The sequence below is a fragment of the Cavia porcellus genome, unplaced genomic scaffold (assembly GCF_034190915.1).
Source record: "Cavia porcellus strain 051 isolate PalLab524CR breed Dunkin Hartley unplaced genomic scaffold, mCavPor4.1 scaffold_16, whole genome shotgun sequence".
NCBI lineage: Eukaryota > Metazoa > Chordata > Mammalia > Rodentia > Caviidae > Cavia > Cavia porcellus.
The window spans coordinates 17549826-17563242 of record NW_026947499.1 but is presented as its reverse complement, the minus strand read 5'-3'; positions in this window follow the sequence as shown (position 1 = coordinate 17563242).

Here is a 13417-nt window from a genome sequence, read left to right as displayed (position 1 = left end):
TGAATTAGAATTCATCCCACTATACTCCTTAATATATTTTTGTCAATTTTATTTCACCAAAAATGAAAATGTCTTAAAAATTATATCTGAACAGAAGAGTTAAATTGTTTTAGAAAAAAATGTTTCCCCCGAATCATTAGCACATAAGTAACTATATGATTAAAGGTGGAGCCAGTTTTGTTACAGCTTATGAAATACCCGTAATTGCTTCACTAATTGTTCAAACCAATGGAAAGATCCCTCTCAAGTGGCAAATAATGATTGTTTGTAGGCTTGCATTTAACAAAAGTGTGACTGATTTTGATTTCAAGTATATCAATTAGATATAAAAGTTGCTAAATCTATAGTTTCTCATAACAAAATTAGCAAATGTATATAAAAGTGAATCAGGCCAAATCTTCAGATTTTCCTGATTCAAAATATTATCAAAATATTCATGGAGTGTATATTAAACAAAGAATGACACCAAAAATATTGTGTGAAGTGTATAAACTTACATTGTTGTTCTTGTATGTCATTTCTTTTTTTAATTTTATTTAAGGAGAAGAGAAAAACAGAAAAAGGGTACAAGTTACAGAATTTCCGAAAAAATAAACAGTAGGAAACCACTAGTTAAGAGATTACATATTGTCATCTTAGAAATAGTTGTTCAAGTTACAAAATTAAAGCATATAAAGTGGACATTCAAACAGTGAGACTGAAAACAGTTCTGTTCAATGATCCAACAAAACTCAGTAATATGGTTAACTATCTTAGACACTTAAATATACATGTAGTTATATCCTTTAGAGCACTTTCTTTTCCTCTCTTTTGTACAATGACAATTACACATTTTGGGCTTTATTACTCCCACAGTTATTACTTTTTTTTTGAAGAGATAAACCAAATGTGACATAACAAAACAGTCAGTCAAATAAAAAATATGGACATAGTACATAATGTAAAAACAAAATACAAGGTGATCAACAATGGTTACAATATAATGCCGCTTGCTATCTTAAAAAGAATTGCCTATATCATCAGTTATAATAAAATTGAACAAAAACAAAACCAATAAAACCAAAACATTGGAGACATTACAGGACTTCAAAAGAAGATAATAGTCAAACCAGAATGGGCATCATAATTAATCTTATTGTCTTCACAGTTGTTGTCTATACTCTCGAACTTGGTACTATCAAGCAAAACAAATAGAGGAAAATTAGTCAAAACAAGATGATGAGAGCAATACAGGGTTTCAAATCAAGTTAATAGGAAATCAAAGTGGGTTACTATAATATATCTTGCTATTTTTCATTTATTTTTCCCTTAATTAAAAAGATACAAATAAAATAGTAAATAATAAAAAAAGAAGATTGAGATAAAAGAGGACATAACAAAATAGCCCAAGTCAAAACATAACCATTTAAGCAAAATAGTGTTTCACCACAACATGTCCGGACACAAAAGTAGTTACCATAGTGTCTCTTTCCTTAAAATCTTTGAGTATAATTTCATATACTGTAGCATCAAACATATCAAGACAAAAACCATTCAAGAGAATGACAGTATTACAGGGTATTTAGAATCAACTAACAGAAAATGAACAATGGTTTCTATATAATCTCCTTGTCTATAGAACTTTGTTTATATTATCACATGTAATAAAACCCAATAAGATACAACATGTTAAGACTGATGGAGACAGAAGAACAAAAGCTTGATGGAACTTCAAAACAAGATATTAAATGGGCACTAGCTATTATGATGTCTTGTTTTCTCCAAAATAGCTGTTCCTACCATCCAACCTTCTCTGCCTCATTTCTGTTGAGCTCTTTTTCTGTCACTATTTGTCAGTTTGTCCTCTTAATTTTGCTTTCTGCTCCATTCATTGTGGCTTCTCTGCCACTGTTTCTGAATCTTGGTATTTTTCTTTTTTAGAATGTCCTGCAATATTCTCTGTAGAGTTGAATTGGTGGTTGCAAATTCCCCTAGTTTCTCTTTATCCTGGAAGCACCTTGTTTTTCCATCAGTTTCTAGGGACAGTTGTGCAGGATATATCAATCTTGGCTGGAGGTTATTATCTTTCAAAGCTTGAATTATTTCCCCCCACGCTCTTCGTGATTTGATGGTTTGTGCCGAGAAGTCTGCTGTAATTCTGATGAGTGTTCCCTTGTAAGTGATCTGTTTGTCTCTGACAGCTTTTAATATTCTGTTCTTATATTGTATTTCTGGAATTTTCATTATTATATCCCTGGGTGTTGTTCTGTTTGGGTTGTAGGTGGCTGGAGTCCTGTATGCCTCATACAGCTGAGTATCTTTACCTTTTGCTAAATTAGGGAAATTCTCTTGGGTTATTTCTGTGAATAGCCTTTGTAGTTCATTTGTTTGTGTCCCTACTTCTTTTACATTCTTAATTCTTAAGTTATAGATCCTCTTATCATCTTCTAGCCTTTGTATTATTTATATTTGTTTTCTTGTTATTTTTAAGTACTTTTTCATTTCGTGCTCCCACATTACAAATCTGTCCTCCAGTTCAGATAATCTATTCTTAGTGTCTTTCAAGCTGTTTTGCCAGCTTTCAATAGAGTTTTTAGTTTCCTGGTAATCTCTTTGAACGTGCTTCACGTATTCTATGTTTTCTCTATTTTTCTCCATCAAACAATTCTCCCCTTTTTTTCTGTTCTTCCATTCCACCATCTTTTTTCTTGGGTGGTGCTTAGCATTTCTTGAACTATTCTACTTACATCTTGCTTTAGGTTGTTAAGTACTTCACTTTTGAACTCGTCTATGAGGCTCCGGAGTTATCGCTTTATGTCTATTTGTGCCGTTTCTGATATTGCATGTTTTCTGTCCTCATTCTCCTTTGCATTTACCTTTCCTGAATCAGTGTTCTCAGGATTGGGGGTCGAGGACCCTTTCTTGTTGCTCCCTCTTCCCATACTTTTTGTTCCTTCCATATAAGTGTATGTAGGAGGCCCAGTTTCTTTCTTTGTGGGTTACAGTTTGAATCGCACCAGCTAGGTGTTCCCACCCACTGCAGTGTACTGGGAGACACAGACCTGGGCAGCCTCTGCTGGGCCCGCCCCTCCAGATCAACCTACTGAAGGCTTCACTGCTAGGGTCACCGCCAGGCGCTGGGACCTGGTTTGGGCTAGCCTAGTGGGTCTTAGTCCACGGCATCACCCAGGCCAGGAGCTCTCCACCAATTCTGCTTGAGAGGGGAATATGTGACTAAAGTCACTGTAATGTCCTGTTCCAGCTAGTCTGCCCAGTCCCAGAATGTCCTCTGTTGGAATCTCCTAGTCTATGGAAGGGTCCCTGTTCCTCTCACTCACTGCAGGTTGATGCAGGTCTCCCTGCCAGTCTCACTCTCAACTCCGTTCGCCAATTCCCACTCAGAGCTTTCGCCTCTCTGTCCCTGCTGTGCCAATTGAGACACAGCGGCAGTGGCAGGAAATTCAAATCTTGGTTTCCAGAGGCGCAGGTTCCAGCTTCGGTGCTGAGATTTTATCTGTTCCGGTTATAGTACCAGTATTGCATTTCCAGTTGGTTTCTCTCAGCTTAGTTCATTCCTGGGTCAGCAGGGATGTCTCCCCTTGCTTAGGACTCCTCACTCTGCACCATTCTTAGATTCTAAGCTGGCTATCTCAGAGAGCCTCCATAGCTGCTGTTATCTATCTGCCATGTTCTCCCAGATGTATGTCATTTCTATTATGTCATATAAGTAACATATTTTAACGAAAACTGAGATCAATTACCTATAGTGGTTCCCTCCCTCCTGCTTTGTGTGTAAGAGTTTTTGAATTTTCTTTTTTGTCTTGACTCTCTAGAGGTCTTAGTCTCTTTGGAGCAGAGCTATCATGAGTGAATTGCCTCAAACAGCCTCCTATCACATTATTGAACTACAATTATGTTTCCAATGGATGCACTCTAGGGACTCTCTCGTACCATAGCAGCCTCTGTAAGTATGTAGCCAGGGCTGTAGAGGTACAAACTCTCACCTTTGCTGTGTAAGAGTTCTAACGAGCAGACTGGTGACTGAAACTAGAAGGCAGCCCCAGAGTGCAACTGAGCAGAAGCCCACAGATTGATCCATGGTTATAAGACGGGCCCCCACATCTACCACAAGCTGTTTCATTTTCTGAGAGTCATGCAGAGAAACACCTGCCATGGGACAGTGACCCATGCCTAGCTGTCAGGCCAGGGCAGGCCCTTGTCAGTAGAAGAGGAGGGCCCTCTGTCTCACAAAACTGCTTCCATTCTCACCCTGGAGCTCGGGATGGAGAAGGGAGAGAGGTGGTCACCGTAAATCATGACTTTTCAACTTGATGAAAGAGAAAATATCAGGATTTGAATGAATTCTTTTTCGGCCTATGCAGAAATGGAAACTTGAAATAGAAATGAATGGAACCCGAGGGAAAAGAAGGAATTCTTGCAGACTTAGTTTGTGCTGTGGTAGCATCTACTTAATGCAGTGATGAATCTCATGGCACCATGTTGCACCTTGGAGTATTGGGGAGGGGCAGGAGCTACCTGAGGAGAGGGGAGAGGAAAAGATTTTATTTTGAAATATTTTAATGAGCTAATAGTTTGAACAGATGCAAAATAAAGTCTAGAACTTTCTTCTGACAGAGTGAGCACATAAAAGCAGCATTTACTTTTAAACATTCCATCTATTCCAGTTTTCTGTAGTGTTTTCATCATGAATGGGTGTTGGACTTTGTCAAAAGCTTTTTCTGGCTGGGGATATAGCTCAGCAGCATAAGCACCTGCCTGGCAAGCACAAGGCTGTGAGTTCAATCCCTGGTACCAAAAGCTTTTTCTCCATCTATTGAGATGAACAGAGTCTTTGGCTCTGTTAATATGGTGTATTACATTTATTGATTTGCATATGTTGAATCATCCCGCATCCCTGGGATGGATCCTACTCAATCATGGTATATAATCTTCTTGACTTGCTGTATTCTGTTTGCTAGTATCTTATTAAGGATTTCTGCATCTATGTTCATCCAGAACATAATTGTTATATAGTTTTCTTTTCTGGTTGGGTCCTTCTCTAGTTTAGGTTCAAAAGTAATACTTGCTTCCAGGAGTGATTCTGGAAGTATTGCTTCCCTTTCAACTTCATTAAAGAGTTTCAATGTTAAAGGAATTAGGATTTCCCTAATTTCTTGTAGAATTCACCAGTGAATTCATCAGGGCCTTCGATGTTCTTTGTTGGCAGATTTTCTTTCTCATATAAACTTTGATTTTGACTTGCTCTTTTATAGGAGTTTGAGGTTCAACATTAAATTGTTTATTTGATCTCATTCAGTTTTCCTGATGTGAGAATTTACCACTACGAATTTCCCTCCAATGACTGCTTTCATTGCATAAGTTCTGATATGCTGTTATCAGCACTTCCATTTAATTGTAGATACTTTGTAATTTCTTCTTTAATTTCCTCTGTGACCACTGATTGTTCAGGAGAGTATTGTTTAATTTCCACATGTGTATGCAAGTTTTGTGGTTTCTTTTGTCATTATCAATTTCACTGGACCAATGGTCTGATAACATGCATGGGATAATTTCATTTTCTTTACATTTACTTAACCATGCTCTATAGTATGTAGTATAGTATGTCTAATATGTATTTTGGAGAACATCCCATGTGCAGCTGAGAATATGCATTCTGATATTGTGGGGTGGGATACCCTATTGACATCTACTAAGTACATTTGATCACAGGTTTGTCTTGATTATTTCTTTGTTGCCTTTTTGTATGGTTGACCTATCTAATTGTGAGAGTTGGGTATTAGGGTCCTCCATTACAATTGTGGTTAGTAGTTATTTGATTTCTCATGTCCATTAATATTTCTTTTATGCAGTTGGGTGCATCAGTGTTTGGTGCATATATATTTATGATTGTTATCTCTTCTTCTTGGAGTCTTCCTTTAACAAGTATGTACTGATCCTGTTTTAGTCTGTTTTGATGAGTCTTCAAGTTCACATTGTCTGCAAATACAAAAACCTCTGCTTTTTTTCTGGGATTCTGTTGTTTTCAGTATTGTTTTCCTTCCCTTGACTTTTCATCTATGAATCTCTTTTCGACTATATGTGCTTCTTGTATACAAAATATTGTTGGATCTTCCTTTTTGATCCATTCGGTCAGTGTTTCTTTTGATTGGTGAATTCAGACCATTTATATTGATGGTTATAACATATGTATTGGCATATCTTTGTCATGTTATTTTCTTGCGATTGATTCCCTGCCTTCCTCCTTTGTTTAACTGCTTTCCTTGAGTGGTGACTTCCTTCTGTTGGGGTTCTGATGGTTGTGGACTTTGTTTTCTCTTTCTAATATATGCTTCAGAGTGTTTTGAACAGCTGGTTTGGTGGTCATGAATTTCCTTAGGCGTTCTTTGTAATGCAAGTATCTTATTTATCCATCAGTTTTGAAAGATAGTTTTGTGGAGTACATCAATCTGACTTGGAGTTTGTTTTATTTTACAGCTTGAAATACCTCACTCCAAGCTCTGACTTAAGAAGGTGAAGTTTTGTGTTGAGAAGTCTGCTGTGATTCTGATGGACTTTCTGATGGATTCTGATAGGTGATTTCTTTTCTCTGTTTTCAAGATCTTATATTCTCTCTCACCTTTATTCAATCTGTTCAATGGAGGTTTTAATCTCTTGGATTTCTTTTTGGATCTCTTTCATGGATTCCATTTCTTTCTGATGCTCAGTATTTATGGTTACCATCATTTTCCTAAGCTCTCATTTTTTCAATCTGCCTCTACTATCTTTCATTTTGAGTATTATTTCTTTTTATAGCTGAGACATGTTTTACATATCTTTTGACTTTATTCACTTCTCTTGCTATTTTCTCAGATGAAATACAGATGGCAAATAAATATATGGAAAAATGTTCAACATCACTGGTTATTAGAGAGGCAAATTTTTAAAACACTGAGATTCCATTTCACTCTAGAAAGAATGGCTGTCATCAAGAAACAAACCAATAAAAACTGCTGGAGGAGCTGCAGGGAGAAAGGAATTCTCCACCATTAGTGAGAGCGTAGACTGGTGCAATCACTGTGGAAATCAGTATGGAGATTCTTCAAAAAAGTAGGATTAGAAGTCCCATTTGACTCAGCTATTCTTCTGGGTTATCTTCCCTGAAGAATTAAAAACATCATACTACAGTAATATATGCACATCCTTATTTATAGCAGTAGACTTTGTAATAGCTAAATCATGGAAACTACTCAAATACCCATCAATTGAGGAATGGGTAAAAAAGATGTGATTATATATATATATATATATATATATATATATACTCAGACATAAATTTGAGGCATTTCTAAGTAAATGGATGCAACTTGAGACCATACTCCTGAGTGGAGTAAATCAGACTGATATGTGTAAGTATCACATTGTGTCCCTGGTATAAGGAACTGAAACAACAAATAAAGACCAAAATGTACAATAGATATTGTAAAATGGGAAGAAATTTTCAGAAGTAAAAAACTAGGATGAGGGAAGGCAGAAAAGGGAAAAAGAGAAAATTATTTCTAAAAGGATAAAATGGAAACAGAGCTTTTTAAATAGGGAGAAAAACATGGGTTGAAGTGAGGAGAGGGGATTTGGAAAAATAGAGAAATCAAAATATATCATGCACAAAATGAATCATTCCCTATGATGAATGTGGTCATTATGTGTATCTAAAATATACCAATAAACTTAATTACATAATAAATTATTCCATAAATTCTGCAAGCACATGAAAACTAATGGATCTGTGGAGTTTTTTCAAGGTTTCTAACCCACCTGTGAATTTTACTTCCCACGGTATCTTTGGTTTGGTTATAGTTTACACTTTCCTCCGAGGATTCATATGTGGAAATTCAGTTCCCATTGTGAGGTATTTAAAGGGTGGAAACATAATCCTATCACAGTGTTCATAGATGGAAGTCATTGGGTTAGAGCCCCCTTTATTCCCAAGAAGAGTGAAAGACCAGAGAGAAATCTATGTGAGTTTAGTCTCTGTCTCTTACATATGATCTTTTGCCTCACTCCAGGTGTCTTGCCAGCAAGAAAGATATCAGCAGATGCAACACTTTGACCTTGAACCCTCAAAACTCTGAGCCAAAATGTATCTCTTTCCTTAAAAAGCTACTCCCAGTCAAGATATTCCGTTATTAGCAAAGATGTACAGAGTTCTTTGGGTTGCTGTGCTCACTTAGCAAGGCAGCTTGGACAGCCTGCCACATTCCTACATCTGGGAGACCAGCAGAGGTCTCTGACTTCCCAGTTAAGGTCCTCATTGATAGCTAGCTTTTTTCCAACAGCCTATTTCAAACAATGACCTTTCATCTCCCAGGCCTGAGTATCTGCTCCCCTCCTCTATTTCAATCCACAGAAAAATCCTAGTACCTGTACTCTGCTGTCCTCTTCTGATTTCCCTTCCCAGCTCAGTATCAGACCCTGTGCCCTTCCCCTCCATCCCATGTTCCTAGCCTCCAGGGTGGAGTATGTCCCAGTCATAGCAAGGGACTACGTCCTCCTCCTCCTCAGCACCAGTTTCCTTGTGCCTGAGGGGGTTCTCAAGAGTTATATAGAAAGGCAGCTCTTGGCTCAGGAATGCAGGAACATAACTGATATGTATCCAACCTCAGCAAGTTATGGGGTATGAAAAATGTAAAGACCAACTGGCTCCTCAAAATTTGGGGAGAATATTACATGAAAAGGGATCACTTGGAATGTGACTAAAAACAATGAAAACTCAGGTGGTGAATCCCAGGTGTGGGGATGTGACAGGAGGGCCCGAGGTCAGGAACGTTCCAAGGGCCCAGCTCCAGGGGATCTCTGAGCAGGGTGGGTCTGTTTGTCACATGGAGCGTGGAATTTTTCTTCATTCTGTCCTCTGTGCACACTGAGATGACCTCAGCTCCCATCTGTGTGTCATCCTGAGGCAAAGTCTCCCCATCCACAGAGATGTTGAGCTAGTGTGCTTTTCCAGAAGGAGACAATCTGGCTTGTAAGGTTCCAATCTGGGCTGGCTGGTGTTTGCCAGGTTGAAAATGGAAATATCCACTCGTGAAACAGACTCAGAACTCTGTGGACGTGAATGTGGCTAGGTAACTGTTTCAGTGCAGCTCTTCATAGGACGTGACAGACATTTCCAAGCGCACAAGAAAGCCGGGTCTGACCCTTCTGGAGAGGAGTGGGAGTCTCAGGGGCTGGGGCAGGGGGTCAGGTGGCTTGAGGAAGGGATCACTTTGCACTTGAGACTACTGTTCTCTGTGTGGCCTTAAAAATGTGCTCTGTACTTTTAGACATAAGCTTAATATATAAAACTTGAGATATTAAAATGGCAATAAGACATGCTTAAACATTCATAAGGTTGACCACATGGTCCAGTGGCCCGTGTCATTATTCCTGGTGATCAGCAGTGAAACGTTTGGGGATATTCTGCTTTTCTAGGGACTATACAAGTCAAACATTAAATTCTCAGGATTTGTCCAGTGGCTCAGCTCCAGGGACCATGCAACAAGGTGGGTCTGTAAGTCACACAGAACGTACGGTTTTTCTCCATTCTATCCTCTGTGTATACTGAGACAACCTCAGCTCACGTCTGTGTGGTGTCCTGTGGTGGTCTTCCCATCCATAGAAATATTGACTTGACTCTTGGATCTCCTGATCTCAGTGGGGGTTTTTTCCACAAAAACATTTTGGGGTTAGAGTCTAATCTTATCCCTGATCAAAATGAGTAATGGCCATTCAAAACCAAAGAAAACAAATCTAACACTATACAAAAATCTATGTCTACATGCTTAGAGAAAATAAACTCGGCATACAATTTAAACTCAAAAAGTAAAAATATTCAGGCAGAAGGCTCAGGAAATGTGTGGTGATTAACAAAGAAATTCTGTAGACACATGGATTAAGAGCTGTAAAAAAATTTTTTTGAGACAGGGTCTTGCTATTATTAGTGCAAGCTGGCCTTAAACTCACTCATATAGCCCAGGCTGATCTCGAACTCAAGAGACCCTCCTGCCTTAGCCTCCTGAGTGCTGGGATTACAGGTATGCACCACCATGCCCAGCAATAGCTGTAATTTTGAAAATGGCAAAACTCCTGAATATATAAAGATTGGCTCGATAAACTCACGTGTATGTTTAAAATTAAATTCTCACATAGGTTAGATTAAATGGAAATAATGCTGGAATACAGCGTAAGTATAAGGTATGCTTGGGAGTCTGAGAGGAATGGGCGACGGCCCCCAAATAGTTCTGCTCCTGTGGAACAAAGGCACCATCCAAGCATACTCATCATAAAGGGGCAACAGTGCCAAGAGGGTCGCTTCCAGCCACGGGCTCTGCAGTCTGAGGGCAAGGTGACTCCTATAGACCACAGCAATCACAGAACCCAGCTTCACAGGCTCAGCCCCTTGACTGTGGGGCCAAACACAGAAGACACTAGCGGGTTTGTACTGACCTAGAGTTCAAGAAGGAGCAGGACCCAGACTATGGGTGGAGATGGCACCCCCAGAGCACTGCTCTCTGAGACACCAGTGCTGGGTCTGGTTCCCCAGACCTCTCTTGCCCCCTCCCTGATGCAGAGGATGAGTCCTTCCAATGGTTATCCACATCCTGCCCCTACCTCTCCTCTACTCTGAGCTGCCCTGGACTCTGGATCCTTCTCCATACCTACAGTGAATCATCAGCTGAGGGGACACAAACTCTGCTGTGCATTTTCTGAGTTGCTTTTTTCTTGGTTTGCACAGGAGAGAGTGACCTGCTGAAGTCTCTCACATCAGTGAACTGCTGGTCCTATAGGGTGTGTGCTGTGATGTGACCGTGTCTCTGGGACTCCAGGCCTGAAGTACACCCTGTAGTACTCTCTGAAGGTGGTCCCCTCCCCAACAAGAGACCTTGACTCCTATAAAAAAAAAAAAAGTTGGCCACCCCAGAAACATCTGCTGTGATTGTTGGTGCTGGGATTCACTGGCTGCTGTCCTGTTTCTGTCCCACCCCTACACGCTGTGCTCAAGTATCTGCAGCAGTGAATCCCAGGAGCGGGATAGACTCTGACACATGCTCAGCCCCATAAACAGGAAACATGAAGAAAACCCTTGAAAGTGGTTAGAGGAAATGACATGCTAAACATAGGGACATGCCAATGTGAAGGTGTGTGACTTCTCATAAAAACATACCAGCCAAAATTGAAGGAATATTTTTCAGTGCTGGTAGAGAATCATCCCAGGCTGCTATATGTGGCACAGGCATCCTTAAGGAGTGAAGACCAAACAAAATAAATACAAAGATGGAAGTGAAACGAAACTCAGTTCATCACTAGAAACCATGCTATAAAAATGTGAAAGGAATTTCTTCAAGGTGAAGGTAAATAACAAGGATGTAACTTCAAGGAAAAAAAAGAACAAATGAACAGTATTTGCATAAGTGCTAGTTTATTTTTTTCCATTAAAATTCTTTTAATATATGCAATGCACTTGAGTACACCAATTATACTATTCTTAATTATAACCATGTAACAGATTACATAAATATGTCTGCAAGGCTTCCTCTATATTTTACTTAGAATCTGAATAAAGGAAATTTAGATTGTAAAATATTAACCCTAATCTGACTGTGAAAAGATTAGGGCACCTAGTATTATTGGAACAACCAAAATACAGTGCTTTGCTCAAGAAAAATGCAATGACCTCAGTATTTAGAAGCTGTGAGTGAAGAACACGCACAGGTTTCTGTAAGAACACAACCTAAAGCTTTCTTGGGAAAATGCCTCGGAATAGGATTGTGGGTCATAGGGTCCTGAGCAGCTTCCTAGCCTGTCCTGGTCCACACCTCAGCTGCCAGCCAGCAGGTTCTGAGTAATGCCAGGACTCCTTTCTTGGAAGCTGTACACTCGGGTTCCCAGGTTAAGGGTAAGAAGACAGCCACACACTGATCCAAAAGCTCTCAAGTCATGCCAGACCTGCTCAGGTAGGAGCCCTGAATTCCTCAGCAGCCCCCCACTCTGTTGAAGGCCATCCCTGACAGAGCCTCCCACAGCACCCGGGGCTCTCAGCTGGGCTAAGGGACAGCTGTAATTGCAATAGCTCATTCCTCTTCCTATCATCCTCAAGCCTGAAGAGGAGCTCAGAAAACCAGGTTGGGTCCAAGGGACAGATTCACAGCTTTTTTGCACACAGTCCCTCAGGCTCTCCCTCCAGCAACTGGGGCTCCTACCCATAACTTCCTTAAGAAGCCCTTCCTCCCAGATGCGTTGCAAACGCCCGTGGCTTTCTAAGCTTTGCTCACATGCCTGCATTCCTTCTTCCTTCCTGTGCTTCTTTCCTGTTTTAGCAACAAACTGTCACTTGCATTTTACCTGTGGAGGAGTCGGCATCTGAGTGATACGCACCTCCTGGCTTCTGGAAAACAGAATCCTATGTTTCCTGAGTGCTTCTGTGAGTAGTACCCTGGGCCAACCTTGTCCCTCAGTATCCCCCTGTCGGTGTCGCTCCCGGCCGGCAGGAAAAACACACGACAGATTCTGACGGTGTGCAACCTTGTCTTTATTTGTCTCCGCGTGGGCCCCGCGAGGCCTCTGCTTTGCCACCAGTCCTTTCTCACCGGTGGACTTTTTCTATCTCTCTTTCTAGCAGGGTGGGTCACACACATATATACGGACTCATTGTCCAATAGGGCAACAGCAGGCAATGTGAGCTGATTGGTCATCGTCATTGGTTGCTGGGTAGACCAGTCTATTGCGCGGGCTGTTTAAGTCGCCAGGGCAATCAGGGGGCAGGAAGCAGGCGCCAACTTGGCTCACTCGATGGGAGGGGTAATTTAGCTCAGGCTTCACTCTTTCCTACAGGCCTCATCGGCTCCCAACATCCCCCCACTATATGGACCTGCCCTAAGGGCCCATCTGCCTAGGACCCTCAGTGCACCTGACCGGCACCCTGGGCAGGCGCACGCCATCCAGCCTTCTACCTGTCCTTGATTCGACTTGCCCCGGCCATCCCACAAGCATCCTGGGCTTATTTATAGTAGGAGTTTGGAAAGGCATCTCCAAAACACTGTTTCGAACCCTGAAGACTGTTTTCCCCGCTGGGGGATCCATACCTCAATCTGCAGGCCTAACTTCAGAAAAAGCGGTGCTCTTTGTGGACAGTTTCTAAACACTGTGGAGCTCCGCCCACAGTACTGGGCACACTGATTGGCTCTTTGCTTAGGAGCAGGAAGTCACCCCTTTCCAAGTCCCAGAACACATGTTTACCCATAGCATAGTGGCAGTGCTAATTAAGAACCATGACAGAAAATGGGAAAGAGACCATGGTCATGGAGCAGCAGGCCCACCACAGAAAGGAATTCGAGGGTCCGAGGAGGCTACTATCTGCTTTTAGGCCCATTCTAGGACGGCGAGACCTGATTTCCTTTGTCCC